This window comes from Pimephales promelas, chromosome 5 (assembly GCF_988280905.1).
Source record: "Pimephales promelas chromosome 5, fPimPro1.hap1.1, whole genome shotgun sequence".
In the NCBI taxonomy this organism is placed as follows: Eukaryota; Metazoa; Chordata; class Actinopteri; order Cypriniformes; family Leuciscidae; genus Pimephales; species Pimephales promelas.
This window is the reverse complement of record NC_142773.1, coordinates 10,781,755-10,799,434: the sequence shown is the minus strand read 5'-3', so window position 1 is coordinate 10,799,434 and position 17,680 is coordinate 10,781,755. Positions and strand designations below refer to the sequence as shown.

Sequence of the window (17,680 nt, the reverse complement as noted above, 5' to 3'; positions counted from 1 at the left end):
ATGTGACCCCATAAATAATTTCCGGGGGCATTTTTTAAACAATTTTTAAACCATTTTTCTAACTATGTTTTAACATTTTTTTCTAACCATGCAATTTTACTGCAATTACAACACACCATTTATAATGTTATGAGCAATGTTCCCTCTAAAAAAGAAAATAATAAAATGTCATGCAGAGGACTGACACAAAATGTGTGGGGAAATCCATTTGATTTTAGTTTAGGGAATGCTGTCTGTCAAATTAATTAAAACTAATGATAAAAATGTAATATGAACGAAACGAATACCATAAAACTAGAAATAATAGCCTGGGCTTTAATTTTCCCATATCGTCGAAATGCACCGACTTGTCTATAAAACGGCCTTTATAATTTAGTATTGAGATGTATTTCATTTAGTCTCTAATCTGTAAAAATCTCCAAATGCTCCACGTGAAACTGCGGTCTTCCAACCTTTTACTATCGTGTCAATTGATTTGGAAAATATGCACGAGGGAGACAGAGCAACACAGCGCTCGCCCGTGTTGTTTGATTTGGGCATGTAGGCTACCTGTCTGTGTACATAAACTAAAAGAAAAGCTTATATTCTGACTTGCTTGCTCGTTTTATTTATTTATAAAACATATTTTTACCCAAACTGAATAATTAAGACAAGTTTAAATGGCTAAATCTTGTATAAATATGTTTGAGTCTTCTGACGTGGCCTACTCCAGTTCTTGTTAAAACACACTAGACATGCAAATTCTGTGCAGTTTGGTCACTTTTTGTGTGAGTGAAATCATATTTATTTTCTCCATGAAAAGTCAAGTCAAGTCAAGTCACATTTATTTATATAGCGCTTTTCACAATACAGATTGTATCAAAGCAGCTTCACAGTGATAACATGAAAGTAGCACAACACAGATCAACAACATTGCTAAACACTAAATAACAGCTGTGACATCATCAGAGCTCGTGCAGCCGCTCTTGAGAAGCTGCGCCGGCTACTCTCGTATCGCTCTCGCGGTACTTTGATGGCATACATCACAGTCACATCACATGGAGTCAGCGCTGCATCAAGTCGGACAAAATTTCTAACCAGCATGCACTGTTTCAAGTCAGCCGCCGATCGGCAACATGCAAGGCGAAAAAGATACGTGCTACTCACGCTAGCGGTGACAGCAGCGAGCTCCAGTTGCCGTTTCACAGCACGCTTTTCCTGTCAGTGGTATAGAGTACCGGCTACATGCGAGAAGTAGCGGTACGCAACAAAAAGTGCAGGTACGCTTAAAGGCCTCATTATGCTTCTGCGTCAACTCCACGGCGTAGCTACGTCGTCACCACTACGGCGTCGTGGCCGTTTTATGCTTCTCCGTGAGGTTGTGGTGCATCGCGGTGCATTTCGCCGCCAGAACGCTAGGGGGGTTCGCGAATCTCTTAGGTTCCGTGCGCCGCGAGCGAAAGAGAGAGAATGTTGTTTTAGCAGCTGCCAGCTGGAGCTAATCGACTTTGAATAACGAGACGACACAAACTTTATCCCCACAGAATTAACACGGATGTCCAGAGCCCGTTCCACCCATAGACAGTAAAATAAAGGTTCCACCCGAGCTGCCATAACGATACCTGTTCGGAATGACTTGAAGGATTTTTTTCATAAACTTCAAACAATCAATAAATCGACGTTTGTTTTGAAACACAGTTTGTCGTTTATTTTCAATACAATGTTCACGGTTACATCATTGATAATACAGTACTAACCAAGTCTGCCACGGGACACATTATATCCTGCCATAGCACAGTTCCATGTGGAGACTGAAAAAAATCCTTCAAGTCATTTTGAACAGGTATCGTTATGGCAGGAATGGGCCCTGGACATCCGTGTTGATTCTGTGGGGATAAAGTTTGTGTCGTCTCGTTATTCAACGTCGATTAGCTCCAGCTGGCAGCTGCAAAAACAACATTCTCTCTCTTTCGCTCGCGGCGCACGGAACCAAAGAGATTCGCGAACCCCCCTAGCGTTCTGGTGGCGAAATGCACCGCGATGCACCACAACCTCACGGAGAAGCATAAAACGGCCACGACGCCGTAGTGGTGACGACGTAGCTACGCCGTGGAGTTGACGCAGAAGCATAATGAGGCCTTTAAGAGTAAAATGTAGAAGTGCCGGTACTGCGTACCGGTGAGTACCGCCCCACTTCGAGCACTGGTTTACGTGAGAAATAATTTCAGTGCTCTGGTCAACCGCTATAGAGTGAAAACTGGTGAATGCAGTATACAGCTTTCATAGAATGAAAATTATGTGAGCACGTGTGATTGATTGGCAGAGAGTCGTATGTGCGGACAAAATAGCTCAATAGGAGAGGCAACGAGAAACAAAAAGCCTAAATAAAGAATCTCACAAAGGTTTTGTAATAATAAACAATCATTTAACTAGATGGTTTAATGCTTCCTGTACACATTTAATTGACTGTACAAAAACCCTTTTTGGTTTTCCCAAACCATCTCAGTGTAACAGCTTAACTTTTCTTTCTTACTATACTCTTTTATTGTATTGAACTGTAAGAATTGAACTGTCCTGTCCAGCTTTTGTAAAATATTTTTCATATAATTTCTTGGTAAAGACTGTACAGTTAACAGCACTGTAAAGAAAAAAATCAGATAACCTAAAATGTGCTTAATTTAGTGACTTAATTAACTGCTTGTTTTTCAAAAATATGATTTAATACCAATAAGTTACATCAAGGGTCAAATAAAATATAAATGGCACATTAAAGTTAAAAGTTACAACTAAAGGTTAAAACCATTGTGTTATGCTGTACAGGTCAGGTATTAAGGATATTTTTGCTCAGGAAAAAAAATGTCCGCCTAATTATATATATTTTTTATTATGAAATTAAAACCGCCAATAAGTGGCGCCAAATTACCGTCTTAAAGGGCACCTATTATGCCCCTTTTTACAAGATGTAATATTGGTCTCGGGTGTCCCCAGAATGTATTTGTGAAGTTTCAGCTCAAAATACCATTTGAAAATGTCATTTTGGGGCCTGCTTAAAAATGAGCTGTTTTGGGGACTATACCACCTTAATGCAAATGAGCTGCATATCCCCACCCTGCCTTTGGATGAGGGCGTAACTTGATACCCATGGCAGTCGGTACTGAGAGACTGAGAGAGAAGCTGTTTTGAATGTCATTCAGCGTACGTTTGAATCGGAATATATGAATAGTACGAAGTGACTCCGGCAGCATAAACATAAATGAGAATGGACCAGTACGTCTCGGTATGGTTATTTGATACATTTATGTACTTATTATAGAGTTGTAATCGCGTCCAGATGTGCAACACACAGACACAGACACACACAAACACTGAAGCTGGCGCAATATTTTGAAACTACATACACATTCTGTGATAAAGTTTGCTACATACAAGCGAAATTACATTTATGCGAGGGACCTGTTGTGTCATGTTTACTTGTCATACAGGTGCTTCTGTGGCAAACGTGAGAAAATGGCTAACTTACAGAACAACATATGCAGTTTTTAATACAATATCTTTAAAAATATATATATTTATAAACGTGTGGTTGCACACTATACAAACAAGGTTTAAATTATATAGCCTACACAGACTACGATGACAACAACTTTAGATGCATTTGTTGTTGAATTGGCTGACATTGACTGAAAAGACTATTTGCTCAAAAATCATAAAATACACTTACTGTTAACGTTACTGGAGGTGACGGTGGATCGCAGTAGACGACGATCCACAGTTGAGGAACTTTTAAGCCACAACAACAGGATTAACCCACGACAGAACGTTTACGTTTACATTACCGGCTGTCGTTGAAACAATGGAGGATGATGTGTACAGATCACCGAGGGCGGGGTCTATGCCACAACCACACTGTCAATCAAACCCCTTTCTCACTTTCTACGTCACAAAGAGCTGGATCTCAGAACAGCTCGTTCTGGGACAGTGCATATGATTTATTGAGATTGTAAAAAAACCACTAGGTGGATTTTTATCATTCTAGGGTGGTTTTGCTCACACACTCCCAACACACATTTATGTTCAAACACCATGTAAAAGTGAATTTTCCATAATAGGTGCCCTTTAATGTACGAATCATAGAAGCATCAATTGATTCATTAGAAACGGTCATTCTGGAACTAAGCCACTCTTTGCTTACTGAACTGTTTACTAAATATCATATGTTATAAAAATAAAAAATAACTCATAGCCTACTAGGAGCATTTTTTCCACCACATCTTGAATTTTGGGTGCATATTAATTCTGCCGGCATTTTACCCCCCAACCCCCTGATAACATCTGACCCTGCTTCAAAAGAAACGTCTCTGGTTACGCATGTAACCTTAGTTCCCTGAAGGGAATGAGACGCTGCGTGTAACCGCTATGGGGAACGCCCCTGCGTGAATGTGTCATGAAGCACGTATGAAATCAGTCCAATGGCGAGACGGAACGTCATAGGCGGGGTGACGTATTGACCAGGAAACTATAAAGTACCCTAGAAACACAAGCGCGACAGCTTCTGATAAGACCGAAGCAAGTGCTCACGGGTATGCTGGGAGTGTGGCATGGACACGCAGTGTCTCGTTCCCTTCAGGGAACTAAGGTTACATGCGTAACCAGAGACGTTCCCATTCAGGGAACTTCGAGCTGCATGTAACCGCTATGGGAACGCTAATACTAACGCTGCCATGCGAGCAGGTGTCCGTTGTATGAAATCAGAGCGCACACTCAGACGAAAGCAACTGCGCCCCTGGAGTGGAGCTAAAATCAAGATGATAAAATTTTACAAATTTGTGTGGTGATGACCATCCTGCCGCATCACAAATCTCATTAATAGGAACTCCCGACAACAACGCCTTAAAGGCGGCCATACCCCTGGTTGAGTGAGCCCAGACAGCCAAGGGAGAAGGCTGATCGGAGGACTCATATGCAAGTGAGATGGCCTCGACCACCCACTTACTCAACCTCTGCTTAGACGCGGGACAACCTTTCTTAGGAGGTCCAAAACAGACAAATAACTGCTCAGATTTCCTCCACAGGGCAGCTCTGTGGACGTAAGCGTCTAAAGCCCTCAAAGGGCAAAGCAGATTTCGTTTCTCTTGGTCTGGTGTGATAAATGGTGGAGGACAGAAAGCCTGCAGCACAATAGGCCTGACAACATTAGTTGGAACCTTAGGAACATATCCTGGTCTAGGGAGGAGGAAAGCCTTCGCCATACCGGGAGCAAACTCCAAACACAAGGGAGAAACCGACAAGGCCTGAATATCTCCAATTCTCTTTAGGGAAGATATTGCTAGAAGAAAGATGGTCTTCAGAGTGACAAACTTCTCAGGAACCTCTTCAATGGGCTCAAAAGGTGCTAGACAGATCCACTCTAAAACAACTGCTAGGTCCCAAGTCGGCACCCTTGTGCGCACTGCTGGCCTCAGCCTCAAGATACCACGAAGGAAACGAATTACAAGTGGGTGTTTCCCGAGAGAAGCTCCACTCAAAGGGACGTGGTAAGCAGATAAGGCCGCCACGTACACCTTCAGTGTGGAGTGGGATAACCCTGTGGAGAAACGCAGTTTCCGACACCGGGCAGTTAACTGGGTCCAACGGGTGTTTTCCACACCAAGAGGTGAACATTTTCCACCTCAGGGCATACAATTTCCTCGTGGACAGAACTCTGGATTGGAGGATGGTCTCCACGACATCAGTCGAGAGACCTGATTCTATGAGCTGGGCCCCCTCAGAGGCCAAGCCCACAACCTCCATAGATCTGGTCAGGGGTGAAGTATCGACCCGCATGCTTGAGAATGACCGGAATCTCCAGAGGAGGGCCATCGAGAAGAGAAATTAGGTCCGCGAACCACACTCGGGCCGGCCAGTACGGGGCTACTAACAGTAGATTGACCCCTTCCCGGCAAACCCTCTCCAGAACTCCTGGGAGCAGAGCAATCGGGGGAAACGCATACAGGGATAAACCTCGGCCACTCCTGTACCATCGCATCCAACCCCAAAGCGTCTGGTGGGCTCAGGGAAAACCACAGCGGGCAGTGTGACGTTTCCCTGGATGCAAATAGGTCTACTTCGGCACGAAGTGCCTCGACAGGATGTCTGCTCCCTGATTTAAATATCCTGGGATATAAATCGCCCTCAATGACAGAAGTTTCCCCTGGGACCACAGAAGGATCTGGCGAGCTAGCTTGTATAATGGGCGTGAGCGCAGACCCCCTTGATGGTTTATATAAGAGACCACCGACGTGTTGTCTGACCGGACAAGAACATGGTGACCTCTCAGGTCTGGGAGAAAATGTTTCAGGGCCTGAAACACCGCCATCATTTCTAGGCAATTTATATGCAGATGAAGATGATGGTCCTGCCACAGCCCGTGGGCCGAGCGACCACTCATGATTGCTCCCCAACCTGTGAGAGAGGCGTCCGTCGTTACAGTTACCTGACGACACGGAGCTCCCAGCACAGGTCCCAGGGACAGGAACCAAGGTTCCTTCCACATAGCCAGGGCACGGAGACCCCGTCTCATGGCCCTGATCTTGCGGAGCGGGTTTCCCCTCGGGACCACTGCAGTGGTCTCATGTACAGCAGGCCGCACACTATGACGTTGGACGCTGCCGCCATCAGACCCAGATTCTCTGATATTCTTTTACAGTGAGTGACTGGCCTAGCTTTGCTTGCTTGACACCTGAGAGAATCGAAGCTATACGAGCAGGCGACAGACGTGCCTGCATTGTCATCGAATCCCAAACCACACCTAGAAAAGTCGTACTCTGTACTGGCAAAAGCACACTTTTCTTGGCATTGAGTCTCAACCCCAACCTTCTGATATGGGCGAAGACGACATCTCGATGCCGAACTGCCTGATATTCCGACTGAGCCAAAATCAACCAATCATCGATATAGTTTACACCGGTTTCACACCGCACGCATTAGCAGAGCGTCAGCAGCGCATATTTTTTTCGGCGCCCATGTTCACAGATTAGAGCATTCACACCGCACGCAGAGGCGGCGCGGCATCGCGTAGCAGGAGCAGAGCAGGAGCAGGAGTGCTGCGATCGTTTCGGCGTCCTTTCTATTTTTGCGTCCTTTCTATTTTTGCCGCGCGGCTTACGCTGAATTAAAGCAACATTGCATTGATCATGGCCAAATTACACAGAAGTTTTGCCCAAAAGCGCATTGATGATATCTATTGCGTTTTAAACAGTCAATCAAATGACCTTCATCAATTTAAAAAGAAAACAAAGTCAACAAAAACAAAAAGATTAACCAAAAGTTATATAATATAGCCCATTAATAAAATAAGCTTCTTGACAAGTCTTTTCTCTTAAATGTATTTGAAAATAAAATAAAGCAAAGCCAACTTGCCCATTATAGAGTACTTGACGCACGTGTCAACGCTGTCATTATGAAAGCAAAACGCGTGTGTCCTGCTTCCGCTCACCATATGCACTGCTCCTGCACTGCTGACGCTCTGCTAACGCAGATAGGATTTTTTAACTGGGGGGGACCAAGCTGTCAGCAAATGATTTAAACTCAAAACGTTATTTTACACAATTTAGGCTTTAACTAGTGCTCAAGTAGTTTCTTTGCGTTATTTGGGCAAATGATTTGGACTAAAAAGTCAATCAGGGATTCTTATTTGAAATCATGGATTACAACAATGAAAGAAAAAAGAAAAAAAAGGCTTTACTGTTCGCCACTAGATATGCATGAACAGACTGTTATTTGACTAGTACAGTATTCCAATCACCCATGATGACCCATGTCTTCAGCAAAGTATTATTATTTAAACATTTGCTTATCTCAGCATACAATGTCTATCATTATGAACAAAAAAGCAAAGAACCTATGTGCAAAAATAAAAATAAAATAAAATAACAACAACATATTTTTACTGTGGCTGCCCTCTTGCAGATCCTCACATCATCACTGACTACTAGGGCTTGCCTTACTGTCATCAGAAATTACCTGCTGGCCAGGATGACAACATTTTTAAGTATATAATTTCAGTTAAACCTCTTTACCTCTATAGAATTTCACAACAATGTGAAATACAACATATTGCAGAGAATTAATGGCTACTATTTCAAAAATATCTAATAATAACTAAATATTTTAAATATAAGTGTTAATTACAAGTTTGTTGCAATTTATAGATTAGAAATATCTTTCAAATGATGTATGACATATTAAGAAATGTTTTTCATAGCCCGTAATTTTAGAATCTATATCCCCCGTTGCTCCGAACAATAAAAAAATACATAGAATAAAAATACAAACATGATTTCCAGCTATAAGAGGATGTCAAAAATTTATGTAGGCCTTTATTTGTTGTTTGCATAAACCTTGCACTACACAAATTTACTTATTATAATTATTTTTTATAGTGGTTTACACAACACTGAACATACCTCAGTCAATTTATACAGTACAATGGGTTAAATTATTCCACAAACATTATTTCCTGACAACGATAAATTGTTTGATTTATCCAACCATTCTTTTTGTGTTCATTCATTATTTGCCTCTGTCCACTCATCTTAATGCATAGTTATGATCTCCACATTTTGCAGTGTTTACTAAGTGCAAAAGCCTTATTGTCAGACTAGCTATTCCCCTTGACAAATCTAATCTGCCACATTTGGGAAAGTCAACAGGCATAGGATGTTGTTTGTTTTTTTTAAAAAACGAGGTGATGCCTTTATGTGGCATTTATACAGTCGATTTTTTTTTTCAATTCAGAAAATCACTGACTCAGCTCAGTCATAGATTGTATATGATCACTTTGGTTACCGGTCCGCTACTACCAGTGTTGGGTGTAACTAATTACTAAGTAATTATTTACTGTAATTTAATTACGTTTCCCTTGAAAAAGTAAAGTAAGGGATTACTCTTCATTTATCTGTAATTTAATTACAGTTGCTGATGTAATTGAGGTAAATACTGTGAATAGATCAATCCGAACTCACGGCGATTCGTATGCATTTTATGAGGTGTCTAAATCGTACGACCGCACTCGTACAAATTCGTATGAATTAGCCGTCTTGTAAAATATGTATGAAAAAAGTGTGAAATGTCATGAGATCTGACATAAAACAATTGTGGGTTCAACATCAGAATGTATTGTCTGATGTTAAAAAGTAACGTCTTGGTCAGTTTAAAGATAATTCATGCAATTTTATAGTATTTATTTGAAATAATTAAAACAGATTCATGTCTATCCTTAAATTATTCAGCTGGTTGAGATTGATAAGGGATTTTGAAAGTAATTAGTAATTAAAAGTAATTAAATAGAGAGAGTAATTAGTAGGGACCACAATGGAAATAAGTCTTCGGGCTTTATTGTGTTATCCCTGACTACTTTTGTATTGTTTTTTAATGTATGCAACAGTTTCTTACTGTTCTTCATATTTTTATATTTAAGTGGTCAAATAAATCTAATCTAATCTAATCTAGTACAGTAATCTAATTACTGTCACAGTCTGCGTCTGCACCGTCCTGTCTGCGTCTCCTGCACTACACTTCCCATGGTCCTCTCGTCTGCACACCTGAACTCACTCCCTCATCAGCCTCCCGTTCAGCGTCCTGTTCATCTGTTACACCTGTTTTCCACCTTGTTATGTTTGATTCATCTGTGTATTTAGTTCCCTCTGTTTGATTCAGTCTTTGTCGGTCATTGTCTATGTTAGCCTGTGTTGCACCCGTGTTCCTGTCTGTCTGCCTGCCTGCCTGCCTGCCTGCCTGTTTTGTATATATTAAAAGTGATCAACGCTATTTGGACTCCTCTGGTTCCTCTACCAGCACCACACCCTGACAGAACGACCGACCTACCAAAACATGGATTTTGCAGCAGTGCAACTTCTCCTCCTGGAGCAGGAGGATCAATCCCTCGAGGCCCACACACAGAGGTATTTGGACTTGGCACCTCATGTTCACTATGATGATACCAGCCTCTGTGTGTTCTTCCGGGCAGGCCTAAATGCTGAAACCCAGGCACGCCTGCCCGGAGACGGGCCTCGAGGGGACTTCCCGGCCTATGTGGAGTGGGTGCTGGTGTCATGTGGATCTTCCTTCACCGTGGATGACGTCACCAGCCCCACTCCAACGCTCGAGCCCCCCTCTCCGCTGGTTCCGCCCAGCCCCGCCGAACCCGAACTCTTCTCCTCGCTGGTTCCGTCCAGCCCTGCCGAGCCTGAACCCTCCTCATCGCTGGTTCCGTCCAGCCCTCCCGAGCCCGAACTCTCCTCAACGCTGGTTCCGTCCAGCCCCGCCGAGCCCGAGCTCACTTCATCGCTGGTTCCGTCCAGCCCTATCCAGCCAGAGCCTGTGACCGTCCAGCCAGCGCCAGAGACCGTCCAGCCAGCGCCAGAGACCGTCCAGCCAGCATCTAAGACCAGGATCCCACCCAGCCTCCCTCTCCCGCCTACTCCCATTATTCACCCATCAGCCCTCCTGTCTTATAAACCTCCAGACCCAGCATGGTTAGTGGATCCCCGGCCTTTGCCTCACACCTCCTCCATCTGGACACTTCCTCGGCCCCCTGTCCCATCTACTCCCCCGTGGCTCTTACCTCCCTCAGCTCCTCCATGGCCCATCAGTCCACCAGCTCGGCCAGGCTCCCTCGTCCCTCCAGATTCCCTTCGCTCCCTCGTCATCCTCCCTTCACCTTTGGACTTCCTTCCTCTGGCTCCGCCCCGTCATGTCACCCCCCCGGTGTTCTGTCGGACTCCTCACTCCCTCCAGTCAACCGCAGCCCTCACTCCCTCTGGCCTCACCGTGTCCCTCTGTGCCCCTGTCGTCACTTCTGTCACCTGAGCCTGCGGTGTCACCATGGTCCCTCAGTCCCTCTTCAGCACCAGTTCTCGTTGGTCCCTCAGCTTCACCCTGGTCTCCTCTTCCATCTGCTCCGCCCCTACCAGTCGGCCCCCTGGTGTTGTCAGCCCCGCTTCCATCGGCTCCACCAGGGGTCCTCCCTCCATCTGCTCCACCCTGGTCTCGCCCTCCATCTGCTCCGCCCTGGTCTCGCCCTCAGCCTGCTCCGCCCTGGCCACGCCCTCAGCCTGCTCCGCCCTGGCCACGCCCTCAACCTGCTCCGCCCTGGCCACGCCCTTAACCTGCTCCGCCCTGGCCACGCCCCGCTCAGCCCTCGAGCGTCCCCCCTCCTTCCTCTGTTTTGCGGCGTGAGACCACGCCTTCCGGGAGGGGGGAGTTCTGTCACAGTCTGTGTCTGCACCGTCCTGTCTGCGTCTCCTGCACTACACTTCCCATGGTCCTCTCGTCTGCACACCTGAACTCGCTCCCTCATCAGCCTCCCGTTCAGCGTCCTGTTCATCTGTTACACCTGTTTTCCACCTTGTTATGTTTGATTCATCTGTGTATTTAGTTCCCTCTGTTTGATTCAGTCTTTGTCGGTCGTTGTCTATGTTAGCCTGTGTTGCACCCGTGTTCCTGTCTGTCTGTCTGCCTGCCTGTTTTGTATATTAAAAGTGATCAACGCTATTTGGACTCCTCTGGTTCCTCTACCAGCCCCACACCCTGACAGAACGACCGACCTACCAAAACATGGATTTTGCAGCAGTGCAACTTCTCCTCCTGGAGCAGGAGGATCAATCCCTCGAGGCCCACACACAGAGGTATTTGGACTTGGTACCTCATGTTCACTATGATGATACCAGCCTCTGTGTGTTCTTCCGGGCAGGCCTAAATGCTGAAACCCAGGCACGCCTGCCCGGAGACGGGCCTCGAGGGGACAATTACACTGTTGAAGAGGTAATTAGTAACTAGTAATTAATTACTTTTTTAGAGTAACTTACCCAACACTGGCTACTACAGGCACGATGGAGGCAGCTAGCTCCTCATAGGACCCCGGAGATGTCACTCAAGAGGAGTCGTAGCACACACAGAGAGAGAGAGTGTAAACGTCGGTGGACAAAAGAACAGCGTGTAGTGAGAACATGGGTACAAAGCTTTTTACAGTCTATGGTACAAAGTAATGGTGACCGGTGTAGTTAGTAGATTATTATTGTGCGTGTCCCGGCCCGCCGCTGCTTCAGAATCGGGTCGGGGCACACACAACAATAACTTTGGCTAGCGAAAACACTGGTTATCCTCTGGTTTACCGATTTTTGTTGACTTTCATAGGGATAGTGAGGGCGGGGGACGGATCGGGTCACCATGAATCTGGGGGGGTCATGTCCCCCCCGTCCCCAGTGCCATCTGCGCCCTTGGCTAACGCGAGCGGTGTGAAACCGGCGTTAGAATGCGAATACCCTGGAGTCGCAGCGGAGCCAGAGCCGCGTCCATGCATTTTGTGAAAGTTCGAGGAGACAGAGCTAGGCCGAACGGAAAAACTCGATATTGGTACACTTCGCCCCCGAAAGCGAACCTCAGGAACTTCCGATGTTGTGGAAGGATGGAAATGTGGAAGTATGCGTCTTTTAGATCTATCGTGAAAAACCAGTCCTCAGACCTGATTTGTGACACGATCTGCTTGAGAGTTAGCATTTTGAACTTGAGCTTCCCCACTGAGCGATTTAACAGGCGCAGATCTAAAATCGGACGTAACCCCCCATCCTTCTTTGGAACAATGAAGTATCGGCTGTAATAACCCAACTCTATGTCGGGAGGAAGAACTCGTTCTATCGCCCCCTTCAGTAACAGAGTTTTCACCTCCTGTTCCATAACCAGAGCCTGCTCAGGGGCCACCATTGTGAGTAAAATCCCCTGAAAGCGAGGCGGGCATGACCTGAACTGGATCGTGTACCCGTGCTCGATAGTCTGCAGGACCCATTGAGATATATTTGGAAGACTTTTCCACTCCACCAAAAATTCTACTAAGGGTACCAGTCTCTCGAGACTGGCCTCTGGAGTACTTTGTATGACAGACACAACGCCCTGTGACAGCGCACCGACAGGGAACAACCGGTCTGACCGTTCTGTATCGCTCCTCAGAGCGAGCGAGCATCCCTCGGGAAAACACTTGCTGGGACTGTCTACGCCCCAACACGCAGGCGGGGTTGGCAGAACGGGCCCCTGAGGGCACCGAAACGCCTTCCTGGCGACAATAACCGTCCTCAGATCAGTTTTGCCCCGGGAAGACCTCGCCTGAGAGCGCCGCGTCTCGGCCCAGTTTTGCTGGGGAGGAGCGCGAGACGCGACACTCTTCTTTTGTTGCACCCTGTGCGAAGAGCTACCCGACGGGTGGGGCTGCTCCCGCCCAGCAGCCCCGGAGACATGCACTCGGAGGGGGAGATATTTCTGGAGCGCCACTGCCTGCTTTTTCCCCTCCTTAAACCTCTCAATGACCGCGTTAACAGAATCACCAAAGAGGCCAGCGGTCAACAGCAGCGCATCCAAGAGAAAAGCTTTTTCCTTCTCTTTCATGTTAGACAAATTAAGCCATAAGTTCCTCTCCGTAGCCACAAGGGCTGCCATAGAACGGCCAACTGATCTAGCCGTCTCCTTGGTGGCACAGAGAGAAATATCAGCTGCCTGACGCAGTTCTTTAATCGTGTCAGCACTTACAACCTCCCCCTCACTAATATCCTTTAATAAGTCTGCTTGATAAGCTTGAAGGATAGACATTGTGTGTAAACATGAAGCTGCATGTCCCGCCTCCGAATAAGCTTTTCCCACCAAAGCCGAGGTATTTCTGAGTGGCTTGGTGGGCAACGCCGGTGTTTTAAAGGACGATGCCGTATCAGGAGAAAGATGGCTCGCCAAAACTTCCTCCATCCTTGGTATAGCCCCATAACCATGACTCTTAGACCCAGCGATATTTGAGTACATAGATGTCTGATGTGTAAATATTCTCACTGACACTGGTCTATTCCACGATCTCGACACCTCGGTAAGTAGATCGGGAAAGAAAGGCAAACACCGGCGCAGATGTAAAGAGTGTGACGGTAAATATCTTTCGTCCAACTTGCTTTTCACTCTTGACTGCTGTCTTTCTACTGGCCACTCAATGCTAAGTTTTTGCACCCCCCGAGTCAAAACCTCCATAAGCTCTTCATGCGCAGGAGACTGGGATGACGAGTCCCCAGTCTCCACAGTATCCACACTTTCAACATCCACACTTTCATCATCCAGTTCCTCGGAACTGGATAGCTGAAGTGATAGAGCCTCACCCTGCGGGAGAAACCGCTGCGCGGACCCCCAAACCCAAGTCTGAGGCGCTGGATCTACCAGGTAAGGGCAGAGAAAAGGCAGAGCCCATCTCCATCCCCGCTGATAGATCCATTTGAGATTCCCATGATTTAAGCCTCCGCTGTGCCTCGGCAGCAGCGGGACCCGAACCGCGGGGAGCACGAACCGAGCCACTCTCCTCGAAGAGAGCACGACGGGAGCGGAGCGTTTTCATGGGCAAACGCTCGCAATGCTCACAGCCAGCTCCCTCGAGAGCTGACTGAGCATGCTGCACTCCCATACAAACAACACACAGATCGTGTGTATCCCCACCCGTGATGTAGCGTGGGCAGGGATGAACACACTTTCTGAACTGCTGTTCGCTCGCCATTTATATATATATATATATATATATATATATACTTTACAATAGTTCAGAGTTGATCACTATTGTTGTGATTCATATGCTGATTCTTGATGTCTGTGTAAGTCTGTATGATCCTGTCAAAACATTGTCTGTATAATGACTTCATAAAATCTTAGTATCACAGTGCTGCATGATCTTCTATAGCAGTATTGACATGCTAAATTGACAGATAATATTTTACGACTTAATCAGATATTACACTTCAGGTGGTCTAAATAAAGCATGCAACTATATGATGACGGTTATCACCAATAAGTGACAAAGAACTTCTGATCTGAATTTCTCTTGGATTCTTACCATAACAATTATGTATCAGGTAAACACAGTTAACCCTCTGAGGACCAAAAACGCATTCCCGCATTTTGATTGTTTTTTTGACTTAGCTGCATCATAGACTTAAAATACCTTAAAATAAAATTACACTTAAGGTGCTTTAAGCAACCAGGCACTGGGCCCATGCCCGGATTAACATAGTTTTGTGCCCTAGAGTGACCACAGTTTAAGTGTATACAATCGCACATGTGCGACCAGTAAATTTGCCACACGTTAAATGCATGGTTAAGCATGGAAGGGGCGCGTCAATGAATCCGTGACAAGAATAGCGCGCGTAGACGTCTCTGGAATGGAGACGGAGACAAATATCACAACCTGCTGTGCGTCTGAGCAATGAGTAATCTATCGACTCGTTAGTCGTTACCTAGCAGCGAATGCAAACAAAATGATAGTAGAACGAAAATACGCTACTCATAGGCCTATGATTAGGACCGTGGAGCAGCAGCAGTGACCCGAACCACTGACAGTAAAATAAAGCCCCGAACTTGCCAGTCGCGGCGGGCCGATCTCGCTCACGCGACACTGTTATTAGGAGATCCAGTGAAGAAATCCATTAAATTCGCCTCAGAATTTTAACATCATCACTACGAGATCCAGCGAGAAACATTCCGATTCCGCGCAGAGTTCTGTTATAAACCATAGATATCAGATCAAACAGCGCTGATGTGGAAACCAGGAGAAACACTTATAGAAGGCTTTTTCAGTCCACAAATCAACAACATTCACCATAGATTTAGGCTATTTAGGCTAGTAACTTAACTCTATGATAATGTGGAAAAAAAATAGTCAAATGCTTACGTAGCCTACATCTCTTCCCAGTACTTCAAAACTATGATATCATAATAATATACTGTAAATAATGCTAGTTAACATTACTTCTGCTCCTGCCGCCGGTGACGTGTCTTTCTGAATAAAAAAGCTTGCGATTGCGGTTACATTATGAATCGTGGCAATGTGCCGTGATTGTTTTTCTTTTTTTAGTTTTCGCTTAGCACAACCGCTTAACTGATGCCTGTTCATTTTGAATGGGCGGCAGTGTGTCAATGTGCATTGATTGTTTTTCTTTTTTTTTAGTTTTCACTTAGCACAACCGCTTAACTGATGCCTGTTCATTTTGAATGGGCGGCAGTGTGTCACTGTGGAATGGACCAAGATCGGGGGAGGGGTAGGGGGGAACTTACCAAATCACAATTATATTTCTTTATTTTTTAAATGCATAAATAAATATGTATTAAATATATATGTATTAACTATATAACTATATAGTCAATACATATACATTTATAAAATATGTCAAATATATTAAAGGTCTATTCATTGTTTTAATGATTTGGTGCCCCCCATTGGCTCGCCCAGTGTCACCTATGGGTAATCCGGCCTAGACTGGGCCTCAATGTAGTGTTCCGCGAAGCTGTCTACCGCATAGCCAAATAACCCAACGGGGAAACGGGGGAATCAGGAAGAGCCGACAGCTTGCTTAGAAATTAGACATTTGGAGAAAATGTCACAGTTAAAAAATGGCAGATTTTTAAATCATATACTTTACTTTCGGAGGTCCTGTGTGGAAATGCAGGTAAGATTAAAGGGAAAGTTAACAGATTTTTAAGACCTCCTCTGTCTTTACAGCAGGGCACAGGATATATCAATGTTCTTTTGCAATTAAGTGTATAGCAAAAGAGTTTTAGGGTATTTTTTTAGTTTGTTTTCTTACAGTTTTGTGCTCAAACAACAAGTTTAAGTGTGAGCCCACCGATCTTGGATATGAGAATGCATTTGCTACACTGTATAGCAACTTCATAGCATGCTGAGTTGGCTGCAGCCGTAGATATATATGTACTTTGTTTGATGTTCTAGTGATGTCCTTCTGCACTTGATTACAGCGCTAGCCGAACAAGAGGCTCCATATTTTGAGGGAAGTTTCTTTGGCAATGTTGGCATGAACCTTTGGGCAGTTGTTCCAAGTCACCTCAGTGGATTCATGTTTTCATCAAACTCTATGTAAGGGCCATTGGCCCAAAGGCAGTTGAAGCCAGGCTCAATGAGAAGATGTAACCAAATGAGACTGCCACAACAAAAACTGCCTATAGGTTAGCCGCCACACTAGCTGATGGGTCAACCCAATGTGTCTGTGTGTGTATGTGTGTATTTGTCTGTGACTGAGAGAGAGAGAGACATTATATGGAGTGGTTGTTTGGAAGGACTTTGAAGCTACATGCTTGTGTAGATTGGGGTCTTCTGTCAGTGTTTCTCTGAGGGCACTTCTCAGTCACATGGCTGAACTTGATCTATTACATAAACCAAGAATTCTGTGACCCAAGACTACCCCCATCAACTTAAGACATTTGGAGAACTAAAGTTGACATTACAAAGAGCAAAAACTAGATGCTCACTTCAGCAGCCACTCCAACTGCATCATTCTAACAATGCTATCTAGAATGCTATCTGGGTAATTCTTTTGACATTATTCAACTGCTTAAAAAAGCAAAATGCATTCAATGACTACTTTCAAATTACATTAATTATTTTCTCACTAATACCAAATTTATATGTACCTACTGGGCAATTTGCATATTTACATACTCATTTCATAACCTAATACAACATAATACAAAACTAAATCAGACAGAAGTTTGCTACATGTCAGCAGTAATACCATATTGAAATATATTTCCCCAAAAAATAAATACTATCAAAACAATTAGCTGTAGCTGAACACTTACACAGTTGTAGAAACCGTAGGAATAATTTTGTACTGTAATATAGACATTCTGATGTAACATA

The 17,680-nt window shown here is 44.8% G+C and overlaps 1 protein-coding gene across 2 annotated transcripts in view; it reads left to right on the top strand.

Moving 5' to 3' along the window:
• The window catches only part of LOC120461405 (gap junction gamma-1 protein), a 143,516-nt gene that overhangs the window by 56,725 nt on the left and 69,111 nt on the right, over positions 1-17,680 (top strand). The window lies entirely within an intron of this gene.